Below are 13,012 nucleotides of genomic sequence, written 5' to 3'. Positions count from 1 at the left end.
AGCCATGCGTGGAGTCCTAAGCTCTGGGAGCAAGATGGCTGTTATATTAGCTTAATTTGGATCAGACTATAGAAAAAAAATGCAAAAAGGAAAATGTAAATATTAAGTGCTTACAAGGAGTGATGGTAAATGACTTTCAGAAAGGGCTGTTTGGTATATTTCAACCTGTACTGTTATCTTAGCTGTAGTAATGGTAGTGGAGCTCTTTGGAATTTAGTCTTGAGCCAAAAATATATGACACTGTAACTTACAAGAGAACCTTAGCCATACATTGTTGGTAACCTGAAATACCCCTTTTTCTTTCTAACAAAGTATAACAAGCCCATCTGCTTGAGCTAGGCTGCAGTGGCTAGGGTAAGCATCCAAGGTACCATTGAAAAATATAGAGAAGGTAAAAGGAGCAAGAGTTCTGAAGATGGAACCTGGGATGGGGGAAAGTTTCTTCAATCTTTCCTACCAACAGGGATTCTAATTTTTCACTCCTATGATTGCAGAAGTAGAGATAATTAGGATCATCCAGCAAATGCTTAGAGGCAAATATCCCTGGATGAGGATGCTACAACTTATTTTCATTATATTTCTTTGATTACAGTGTGGTAATGCATGTTGTATGGAACTATGGATTCTTTTAGAATGAAAGGATTTAGACGTGGCAAGAATATCAGCTTGAAATTTAAAGTTTTCTCATAAACAATAAACACATGATAGTTGAAAATTCCCTACATATTATCAAAGAGAAAAGTTGTCTATTCTAATTCATAGTCATATTAATCTGGGTTTAATTTCATATACATCTCCTATACTGTTTTTATTTGTTAATTGTTTCTAGAAAAACTCTGTCAGGTCAGAAGCATTTTAAATGAAGAATTCCTGAAGTGAAAAACACTGCCAAAGGTCTAGGATTGAAGCTCAATAGTCTGAGATTAAATTTATGTGTTATTGAAATTTCCTTCATACACTTTCACCATGATCACAGATCCTTTGGTAAAGGAGGTGAGAATACATACCTGAGTCTCGAGCATGCATATAAAAGTTACCCAGGCATCAACTGAGAGGCCTTGTGCTTTGAGACGTATATAAAAATGTGGTTTGAGTCCCCCATCATATGTCAATGTCCTCCTTTAAGATTTCTTCAAATTCTGTGGAATTTATATTTTTACTTCTCTCTTTTGCTTCTTGTTTCCTCCTTCCACTAAATTCTTGCTCTGTCTCACCAGTATCTCATCTTTCTGAGCTCCTCTTTTTTTGTGGTTGTTTCATGCTGTCCCTAACAAGGCACTCAAGGCACCCTCCTTTCCTTTATTTTCTTTAAAATCATTCACAAAAGTATGACTTTCTATGTTTAAAAGACTTTTCTGAATATTTCAGGTAATATAAGGATATTGCATCATAGAAAAGTAAATACCTTAAGAGCAAATATTTCATTTTCTCAGAACATTCAGCTGCCATCAGAAATATTTCAGTTTGATCATGCCACTGCACTTCAGCCTGGGCGACAGAGTGAGACTCTGTCTCAAAAAAAAAAAAAAAAAAAAAAAAGAAATGTCTTAGTTTTACTTTGCTTCAGCCTCACTATTCTACTCTCTCTTCTAAATGTCTAGTATCTTGTGCCAAGAAATTTTAATACTTTCCTCTATTTTTTGTTTTGCTTTGTTCTTACCGCTACCGAACCATGATCTCAGAGACCCCTCAACTTCCAAAAACCAAGTATCAGGCCAAAAAGCAAGTATGAGGCTTTTTTTTTTTTTTAAACAAAGGAAGTTGCTCCCTAAAAAAGAATCCTGGAACTAGTTACAATGATAAACAGACAAAGAAAAATACACATTCATATTTATAGTTACATATGTCATGGCTAAAAATAAATTATTCTGAATTGTATAAAACTGTAAGATATACAGTGATAACTCAATAGTATATTGTATTAGTCTGTTCTCACACTGCTATGAAGAAATACCCGAGACCGGGTAATTTATAAAGGAAAGAGGTTTAGTTGACTCAGAGTTCTGCATTGCTAGGGAGATCTGAGGAAAGTTATTAATACAATCATGGCAGAAGGCAAAGGAGAAGCAGGTACCTTCTTCACAAGGCAGCAAGGTGGAGTGAGTGCGAGCAGGGAGAATGCCAGATGCTTATAAAACCATCAGATCTTGTGAGACTCACTCATTATCACAACAACAGCATAGGGAAACTGCCCTCATGATCCAATTACCTTCTCCTGGTCCTGCCCTTGACACATGGGGGTTATTACAATTCAAGGTGAGTTTTGGGTGGGGACACAGAGTCAAACCATACCATATATTATGTGCTGTGCGTGCAAAAATTTCGAACTGGTTTTAGGCCAATACTCCTACCTACAATAATTAGAAAAGCTGGACAAAATCTAAACATTCGTTAGAAGGTATCATATAGCTGCCAAAGACAACTAAGACTTGAGGGGCCAAGATTTCACAGAGCAGAAAATTTTGTGAGATAAATATGCTATTTGACACCACTATCCCCTTAAAGTATTAGCTGATTTAAAAACAGAAACTGGGGCTGAAAACCTGAGTAGAGCTTTCGGCAGTTTCATTGGACTGATGGGGCAAAAATTAATCTGCCAAAGTATAGAGGCTTTGATAAATATTCCAGGGTTTCTATTGGTACTGCTGAAAGACACAACCTACAAGTAAGAGTAAACTAAAAGTGGATCAGCCCTCATCAAAAAATGAAATACAACCCCAAACCCGAATGAAATCAGATGATCTACCTCTGCATGCACACAAACCATCTGCTAGTGCAAAAATAAATCTTCTTTGGGGGAAGAAAGCATTATCCCATATCAAATTAACTACAATTTTCCATGCACAATGTTCAGCACTTGATTAAAAAACAACCAGGAATGCAAAAATACAAGAATTATGAAAAACAAGGAGAAAAATAGATTATGAAGAGTTGCAGAAGAGATCCATCTATTGGCATTATCAAGATACAGAATTTATAACTGTTGCTTATCTGTTTAGAAACTACAAAATAAGATTAAAGGTTGAATATCTTATCTCCAGGCTTTTGATGCACCTGCCCCCTTAAAATTGGAGCTTGAGCACACAAAGAACTCCCTTTCCACACAAAGAACTTGGTGTAGTGGCACTTCCTCCACTCCACACCTGGATGTAATTCCAGCCATTTAACACACCTGCCCTAATGGACTAGGCGTTTGAGCCACCTCTTCCTCCCATGCAAAGACCTTGTTATGGCTGCAGTTTCTCTGCTCTTTCCCCAGACATATCACCCAACTCGAGGTGCACCTGCTCCCCCAGATTAGGAGCTTGAGCTACCCCTATGTTCACCAGGAAAACTTTGTGGCAGCAGTGGTTTCTCTCCACCTTGCCGGGGCATATTTCCAGGCATCTGGCACACTTGATTGTCTAAATTAGAAGCCTGACCTGCTCCTCCCTGCAGAGATCTTGGTAGAGCAAAGCTGTCTTCACTCAATGCCCATATTTCCAGGCATTTGAAGAACCAACTCTTTAGATTAGGAATTTAAGCTTCCCCCACTTCCTGTGCAGAGAACTTGGGACAGTGGAGGTTTCCAGACTCTATGCCTAGGCACATCTCCAGGCACCTGGCAGCTGCCCACCAGACCCTGCCTCAGAGCTAATACTTCTGCCTGCCATTGGGAGAACTGTAGGAGAGCTTGCTTAGTCTATCCCACCCATCTTGGCCCCCACTCCAGAAATAAGCACGGAGCTCAGACCACTGTGCATTCCACAGATCAGCCCATTGCCCGAGTCAACAGAACTTCTCCCAGTAAACAAGAATCAAGTATATACCCGTTTGAGTCAGCTGCAGCTGAACTTTATGCATAAGCATCACCTACTGACCTGGAGGTTGAACTGCACAATACAGTAAGAAATCTGGGGCCAGGCGCCGTGGCTCACACCTGTAATCCCAACACTTTGGGAGGCCAAGGCCGGCGGATCACGAGGTCAGGAGATGGAGACCATCCTGGCTAACAGAGTGAAACCCTGTTTCTACTAAAAATACAAAAAATTAACTGAACGTGGTGGTAGACGCCTGTAGTCCCAGCTACTCGGGAGGCTGAGGCAGGAGAATGGCATGAACCTGGGAGGCGGAGCTTGCAGTGAGCCGAGATCGTGCCACTGCAGTCCAGCCTGGGCGACAAAGCGAGACTCCATCTCAAAAAAAAAAAAAAAAAGAGAAAATGCTTAGCTATCAAACCTAAGAAATTGGAAAACAGAGAATACTATTCATTAAGACTAAATTAAGCCTTCTGGCTAGTGTGATTTTGTAAGTTACTCTAAATTCCTATTTATAGAAATTGCTGGCCTGGTGCAGTGGCTCAAGCCTGTAATCCCAGCACTTTGGGATGCCAAGGCAGGCAGATCACAAGATCAGGAGTTCAAGACCAGCCTAACGAACATGGTAAAACCCCGTCTCTACTAAAAATACAAAAACTAGCTGGATGTGGTGGCACATGCCTGTAATCCCAGCTACTTGGGAGGCTGAAGCAGGAGAATCACTTGAACCCGGGAGGCGGAGGTTGTAGTGAGCTAAGATCCGCCACTGCACTCCAGCCTAGGCGACAGAAAGAGAATCCATCTCAAAAAAAAAAAAAAAAAAGAATTAGCTGGCCCGGCAAGGTGGCTCACGCCTGTAATCCCAGCACTTTGAAAGGCTGAGGCAGACAGATCACCTGAGATCAGGAGTTTGAGACCAGCCTGACCAACATGGAGAAACCCTGTCTCTACTAAAAATACAAAACTAGCCAGGAGTGGTGATGCATGCCTGTAAATCCCAGCTATTCGGGAGGCTGAGGCAGGAGAATTGCTTGAACCCGGGAGGTGGAGGTTGAGGTGAACCAATATTGTACCATTGCACTCCAATTTGGGCAACAAGAGCGAAACTCCATCTTAACAACAACAACAACAACAACAACAACAAAAAGGGCCGGGCATGGTGGCTCAGCTTGTAATCCCAGCAAGCGTGGGTTTCGGAGGCTGAGCCACTGCACTCCAGCCTGGGCCACAAAGCAAAGCTCTGTCTCAAAAAAAAAAAAAAAAAAAAAAAAAGAAAGAAATCTGGGCAGGGCTTGGTGATTTATGCCTGTAGTCCCAACACTTTGGGAGGCTAAGGCCGGCTGATCACTTGAGCTTAGGAGTTCGAAACCAACCTGGGCAACATAGTGAGACCCCTGTATCTACAAAAATTTTTTTAAATTAGCCAGGCATGGTGGTGCACACCTGTAGTCCCAGTTGCCAGGGAGGCTGAGGTGGGAGAATTATTGGTGCCCAGAAAGTCAAGGCAGCAGTGAGCCAAGATCATGCCACTGCACTCCCATCTGGGTAACAAAGTTAGAACCTGTCTCAAAAAAAAAAAAAAGGAAATGAAAAGAAATCTGATAACATAAGTGCCCAGCAGTGGAAAATGTAATAAGCCTCCTAAGACCTCTACCACCCCAGCCTCATAGGAGGCAATGAGCCTGCTCACATACTCAGTACACAGCTACTACAACCAGCATTTGGGAAAGCCACCATACAAAGGCTACCCATTACCAAGAAATGCTTATACAGACTCGTTGCCGCTGAAAGCACCCAGAACCAAATCCAAATGACCTTACACAACATAAACTAAAGATATCTCCTCAGAAGAGGAAAAAAGTCACATCCAAATAAAAGCAAATTAAAAAAAAAAATAAAGAGAGATAGTTTATCTGGATGAGAAGGAACCAGAGAAATAACTCTGAAAGTATGAATTAAATAGAGTGTAACAACACCCCCAAAGGATCACACTAACTCTCCAGTAATGGATTCTAACCAAGATGAAATCTTTGAAATATCGAGTAAAGAATTCAAAACATTGATTTTTAAAAAGCTCAATGAGATCCAAGAGAAAATTGAAAACCAACACAAAGAAAACAGAAAAAACAATTCAGGACATGCAAGAAGAGATAGTTATCACTAAAATAAGAGAACTGGAAATGTAAAAATTATTGAAGGAATAACAAAATAAAATGAAAGCTTCAACAATAGGCTAGACCAAGAGGAAGAAAGAATTTCAGAACTAAAAGACATCTTTTGAATTAAACCAGTAAGAAAAAAATACAGAAAAATGAATTTTAAGAAATGACCAGTGCCTTTGAGAAATATGGGATTATGTAAAGCATTCAAACCTACAATTTATAGGTATTCCAAAGGGTGAAAAAGAAAAAGTATAGAAAACCTATTTGAGGAAATAATTCAGGAAAGCTTCTTTGGTCTTGGGAGAGATTTAGAAACCCAGATACAAGGAGCTCAAAGAACTCCTGGAAGACATATCATGAGAATAACATCACCAAGACGTAGAGTCACCAGACTATCCAAAGTCAACATGAAGGAAAAAATCCTAAGAGTGCCCAGAGAGAAGTGTCTAATCACCTATAAAGGAAATTTCATAAGACTAACAGTGGACTTCTCAACAGAAACTCTACATGCCAGAAGAGATCAGGGGCCTATTTTTAGCCTCCTTAAAGAAAAACTTTGCTAGCCAAGATTTTCACATCCTGCCACGCTAAGCTTTATAAATGAAGAAGAAATAAAGTCTTAACCAGACAAATAAATGCTAAGGGAATTTGTCAATTCTAGACCAGACTTACAAGATATGCTCAAAGGAGTTCTAAACATGGAAACAAAACAACAACACTCATCATCACAAAAGGACACATAAATACAAAGCTCACAGATCCTGTAAACCAACAGCACAATTGAAACTCCAAGAGAAGTAACAACACTGTGACAGGAACGCAACCTCACATATTAATATTAATCTTGAATGTAAATGGCCTAAATATTCCACTTAAAATATAGAGTGGAAAATTGGATTAAAAAGAGACTCAACTATCTGCTACCTACAAGATACCCACTTACTGACTAAAGACAGCTATAGACTCAAAGTAAAACGGTGGGAAAATATATATCATGTAAATGGGGAAAAAAAAGCAAGCAGGAGTAGTCATTTTTATATTAGATAAAAGAGACATCAAACCAACAGCATTAAAAAACAAGACAAAGAAGGGCATCATATAATGATAAAAGGTTCAATACAATAAGAAGATTGAACTATTCTAAAGTATACATGACCAACACTGGAGACCCCAAATTCATAAAATTACGACTACACATAAGAACAAAGATTAATAGAAAAAAAAATAATGGTCTTCAATACTCCACTGACATCAGGAGACAGATCATCAAGGCAGGAAATCCATGAAAAATCTCTAGACTTAGTCTGGGTACAGCAACTGACTCTTGTAATCCCAGTGCTTTGGGGGACTGAAGTGGTAGGATTATTTGAGGCCAGTAGTTCAAGACCAGCTTGGGCAATATACTGAGACCCAATCCCACAAAATAAATAAATGAATAAATAAATAAAAATTAAGCATGGTAGTGCATGCCTGTAGTCTAAGCTACTTGTGAGACTGAGCTGGAAGGATTGTGTGAGTACAGGAGTTTGAGGTTACAGTAAGCACCACTGCAATCCAGCCTGGGCAAAAGAGTGAGACCCTGTCTCCGAAAAAAACAAGACAAAATGAAACAAAACAAAAAGAAAGAAAGAAACTCTGGACTTAAACTGTATATAGACCAAATGGACCTAATAGGTATTTACAGAACATTTCATTTAATAACTGCAAAATATATATTCTTCTCATCTGTGCATGGAACATTCTCCCAAATTGACTATATTCTTAGCCATAAAGCAATTCTCAATAAATTCAAAAAAATGAAATCATATCAAGTATTTTCTTAAACCACTGTGGAATAAAATTATAAATCAAACTAAGAGGCACCTTCGAAAACACACAAGAACATGAAAACTAAACAACTTGCTCCTAAATGACCTTTGGGTAAACAATAAAATTATGGCAAAAATGTAAAAAATTTCAAAATGAATGAAAGTAGAGATACAACATACCAAAACCTCTGGGATACAGTAAAAGCAGTTCTAAGAGAAAAGTTTATCGAATTCAATGCTTACATTAAAAGATAGAAAGAGCTCAAATTAACAACCTAACATTATACCTCTAAGGAACAAGGAAAGCAAGAACAAGCTAAATACAAAGTTAGCAGAAAAACAAATAAATATAATAACAAATATCAGAGCACAATGACATGAGATTGAGATTTAAAAAGATACAAAAGTCAACAAAACAAAATGTTGAATCTTTGAAAAGATAAATGAAATTGGCAGCCTTCTAGTTAGATGAAACAAGAAAGAGGAGAGACGATTCAATTAAGTACAATCAGAAATGATAAAGGTGATTGATATAGTTTGGATGTGTGTCCCAGACCAAATCTCATGTTGAAATACAATTCCCAGTGTTTGAGGTAGGGCCTAGTGGAAGGTGATTATATCATGGGGGCAGATTTCTCATTAATGGTTTAGGACCATCCCCCTTGGGCAACCTACTGCCCTCATGAGAGTGAGTAAGTTTTTGTGAGATCTGGTCATTTAAAATTGTGTAGCACCCCCCTGCTCTCTCTCTCTCGATTCTTCTCCGGCCATGTGATGTGCCTGCTCCCTCTTCACTTTGCCTTCCATTATGATTGTAAGTTTCCTGAGGCCTTCCAAGAAGCCAAGCAGATACCAGCATCATACTTCCTGTACAGCCTGAAGAACCAAGAGCCAATTAAACCTCTTTTCTTTATAAATTACCCAGTCTCTGTTATTTCTTTATAGCATTGTGAGAATGGACTAATACAGTGAAATCACAACTGATACTATAGAAATAAAAATATATCATCAGAGACTACTATGAACACCTCTGTGCATGCAAACTAGAAAACCTGGAGAAAATAGATAAATCCCAGAAACATACAACCCCCCAAGATTGAACCAGGAAGAAGTTGAAATCCTGAATAGACCAATAGCAAGTAATGAAATTACATCAGTAATAAAAAAACTTCCAACAAAAAAAATCTCAAGACCAGACAGATTCACAGCTGAATTTTATCAGATGTACAAAGAAGAGCTGGCACCAATCTTACTGAATCTATTCCAAAACATGAATGTGAAGCAATTCCTATAAAATTCCTGTTTCTCTAAAACCAGTATCACCCTGATACCAAAATCATACAAGGACACAACAACAACAACAACAACAACTACAAACTACAGGCCAATAACCCTGATGGACATAGTTGTAAAATTCCTCACCAAGATACCAGCAAATCAAATCCAACAGCACATCAAAAAGATAATACATAACAATCAAGTGAGTTTTATTCCAGGGATGCCAGGATGACTCAACATACACAAATCAATAAAATCAATAGACATGATTCACCACATTAACAGAACTAAAAACAAAAACCATGTGATAATCTCAATGCAATAAGGCTTCAATAAAATCCAATATCTTTTGATAATAAAAACCCTCAACAAATTAGGCATCTAAGAAACATACCTCAAAATAAGAGCCATGTATTACAAACCTACAGCCAACATTATATTGAATGAGGAAAAATTGAAAGCATTATCCCTAAAAACTGGAACACAATGAGGATGTCTACATTCACCATTCCTACTCAACATAGCACTAGAAGTCCTAGCCAGAGCAATCAGGCAAGAAAAAGAAATGAAAGGAATTCACACTGGAAAAAAAAAGTCAAATTACCAAATTATCTCTGTTCAGTAATGACATGATTGTACACCTAGAAAACACTCTACAGACTCCAAAAGACTCCTAGACTCAACAAAAATCTTCAGTAAACTTTCAGGATACAAAATCAACATATAAAAATCAGTAGCATATCTATACACCAATAGTCTTCAGGCTGAGAACCAAATCAAGAACTTGATCTTCTTAACAATAGCCCCAGGGGGCGGAGCAAGATGGCCGAATAGGAACAGCTCCAGTCTCCAACTCCCAGCGCGAGCGACACAGAAGACCGGTGATTTCTGCATTTTCAACTGAGGTACTGGGTTCATCTCACTGGGGAGTGCCAGACGATCGGTGCTGGTCAGCTGCTGCAGCCCGACCAGCTAGAGCTGAAGCAGGGCGAGGCATTGCCTCACCTGGGAAGCGCAAGGGGGAAGGGAATCCCTTTTCCTAGCCAGGGGAACTGAGACACACAACACCTGGAAAATCGGGTAACTCCCACCCCAATACTGCGCTTTAAGCAAACAGGCACACCAGGAGATCATATCCCACACCTGGCCGGGAGGGCCCCACACCCACGGAGCCTCCCTCATTGCTAGCACAGCAGTCTGTGATCTAACGGCAAGGCAGCAGTGAGGCTGGGGGAGGGGCGCCCGCCATTGCTGAGGCTTAAGTAGGTAAACAAAGCTGCTGGGAAGCTCCAACTGGGTGGAGCTCACATCAGCTCAAGGAAACCTGCCTGTCTCTGTAGACTCCACCTCTGAGGACAGGGCACTGTAAACAATAACAAACGTAGCAGAAACCTCTGCAGACACAAACGACTCTGTCTGACAGCTTTGAAGAGAGCAGTGGATCTCCCAACATGGAGGCTGAGATCTGAGAAGGGACAGACTCCCTGCTCAAGTGGCTCCCTGACCCCTGAGTAGCCTAACTGGGAGACATGCCCCACTAGGGGCAGTCTGACACCCCACACCTCACAGGGTGGAGTACACCCCTGAGAGGAAGCTTCCAAAGCAAGAATCAGACAGGTACACTCGCTGTTCAGAAATATTCTATCTTCTGCAGCCTCTGCTTCTGATACCCAGGCAAACAGGGTCTGGAGTGGACCTCAAGCAATCTCCAACAGACCTACAGCTGAGGGTACTGACTGTTAGAAGGAAAACTATCAAACAGGAAGGACACCTACACCAAAACCCCATCAGTACATCACCATCATCAAAGACCAGAGGCAGATAAAACCACAAAGATGGGGAAAAAGCAGGGTAGAAAAGCTGGAAATTCAAAAAATAAGAGCGCATCTCCCCCGGCAAAGGAGCGCAGCTCATCGCCAGCAACGGATCAAAGCTGGACGGAGAATGACTTTGACGAGATGAGAGAAGAAGGCTTCAGTCCATCAAATTTCTCAGAGCTAAAGGAGGAATTATGTACCCAGCGCAAAGAAACTAAAAATCTTGAAAAAAAAGTGGAAGAATTGATGGCTAGAGTAATTAATGCAGAGAAGGTCATAAACGAAATGAAAGAGATGAAAACCATGACACGAGAAATACGTGACAAATGCACAAGCTTCAGTAACCAACTCGATCAACTGGAAGAAAGAGTATCTGCGATTGAGGATCAAATGAATGAAATGAAGCGAGAAGAGAAACCAAAAGAAAAAAGAAGAAAAAGAAATGAACAAAGCCTGCAAGAAGTATGGGATTATATAAAAAGACCAAATCTACGTCTGATTGGGGTGCCTGAAAGTGAGGGGGAAAATGGAACCAAGTTGGAAAACACTCTTCAGGATATCATCCAGGAGAACTTCCCCAACCTAGTAGGGCAGGCCAACATTCAAATCCAGGAAATACAGAGAACGCCACAAAGATACTCCTCGAGAAGAGCAACTCCAAGACACATAATTGCCAGATTCACCAAAGTTGAAATGAAGGAAAAAATCTTAAGGGCTGCCAGAGAGAAAGGTCGGGTTACCCACAAAGGGAAGCCCATCAGACTAACAGCAGATCTCTCGGCAGAAACTCTACAAGCCAGAAGAGAGTGGGGGCCAATATTCAACATTCTTAAAGAAAAGAATTTTAAACCCAGAATTTCATATCCAGCCAAACTAAGTTTCATAAGTGAAGAAGAAATAAAATCCTTTACAGATAAGCAAATGCTTAGATATTTTGTCACCACTAGGCCTGCCTTACAAGAGACCCTGAAGGAAGCACTAAACATGGAAAGGAACAACCGGTACCAGCCATTGCAAAAACATGCCAAAATGTAAAGACCATTTAGGCTAGGAAGAAACTGCATCAACTAATGAGCAAAATAACCAGTTAATATCATAATGGCAGGATCAAGTTCACACATAACAATCCTAACCTTAAATGTAAATGGACTAAATGCTCCAATTAAAAGACACAGACTGGCAAACTGGATAAAGAGTCAAGACCCATCAGTCTGCTGTATTCAGGAGACCCATCTCACACGCAGAGACATACATAGGCTCAAAATAAAGGGATGGAGGAAGATTTACCAAGCAAATGGAGAACAAAAAAAAGCAGGGGTTGCAATACTAGTCTCTGATAAAACAGACTTTAAACCATCAAAGATCAAAAGAGACAAAGAAGGCCATTACATAATGGTAAAGGGATCAATTCAACAGGAAGAGCTAACTATCCTAAATATATATGCACCCAATACAGGAGCACCCAGATTCATAAAGCAAGTCCTTAGAGACTTACAAAAAGACTTAGACTCCCATACAATAATAATGGGAGACTTCAACACTCCACTGTCAACATTAGACAGATCAACGAGACAGAAAGTTAACAAGGATATCCAGGAATTGAACTCATCTCTGCAGCAGGCAGACCTAATAGACATCTATAGAACTCTCCACCCCAAATCAACAGAATATACATTCTTCTCAGCACCACATCGTACTTACTCCAAAATCGACCACGTAATTGGAAGTAAAGCACTCCTCAGCAAATGTACAAGAATAGAAATTATAACAAACTGTCTCTCAGACCACAGTGCAATCAAACTAGAACTCAGGACTAAGAAACTCAATAAAAACCGCTCAACTACATGGAAACTGAACAACCTGCTCCTGAATGACTACTGGGTACATAACGAAATGAAGGCAGAAATAAAGATGTTCTTTGAAACCAATGAGAACAAAGATACAACATACCAGAATCTCTGGGACACATTTAAAGCAGTGTGTAGAGGGAAATTTATAGCACTAAACGCCCACAAGAGAAAGCAGGAAAGACCTAAAATTGACACTCTAACATCGCAATTAAAAGAACTAGAGAAGCAAGAGCAAACACATTCGAAAGCTAGCAGAAGGCTAGAAATAACTAAGATCAGAGCAGAACTGAAAGAGATAGA

The sequence above is a fragment of the Macaca fascicularis genome, chromosome 3, assembly GCF_037993035.2.
Source record: "Macaca fascicularis isolate 582-1 chromosome 3, T2T-MFA8v1.1".
NCBI classification, from domain to species: Eukaryota; Metazoa; Chordata; class Mammalia; order Primates; family Cercopithecidae; genus Macaca; species Macaca fascicularis.
Note: the sequence above shows the minus strand (reverse complement) of the source record.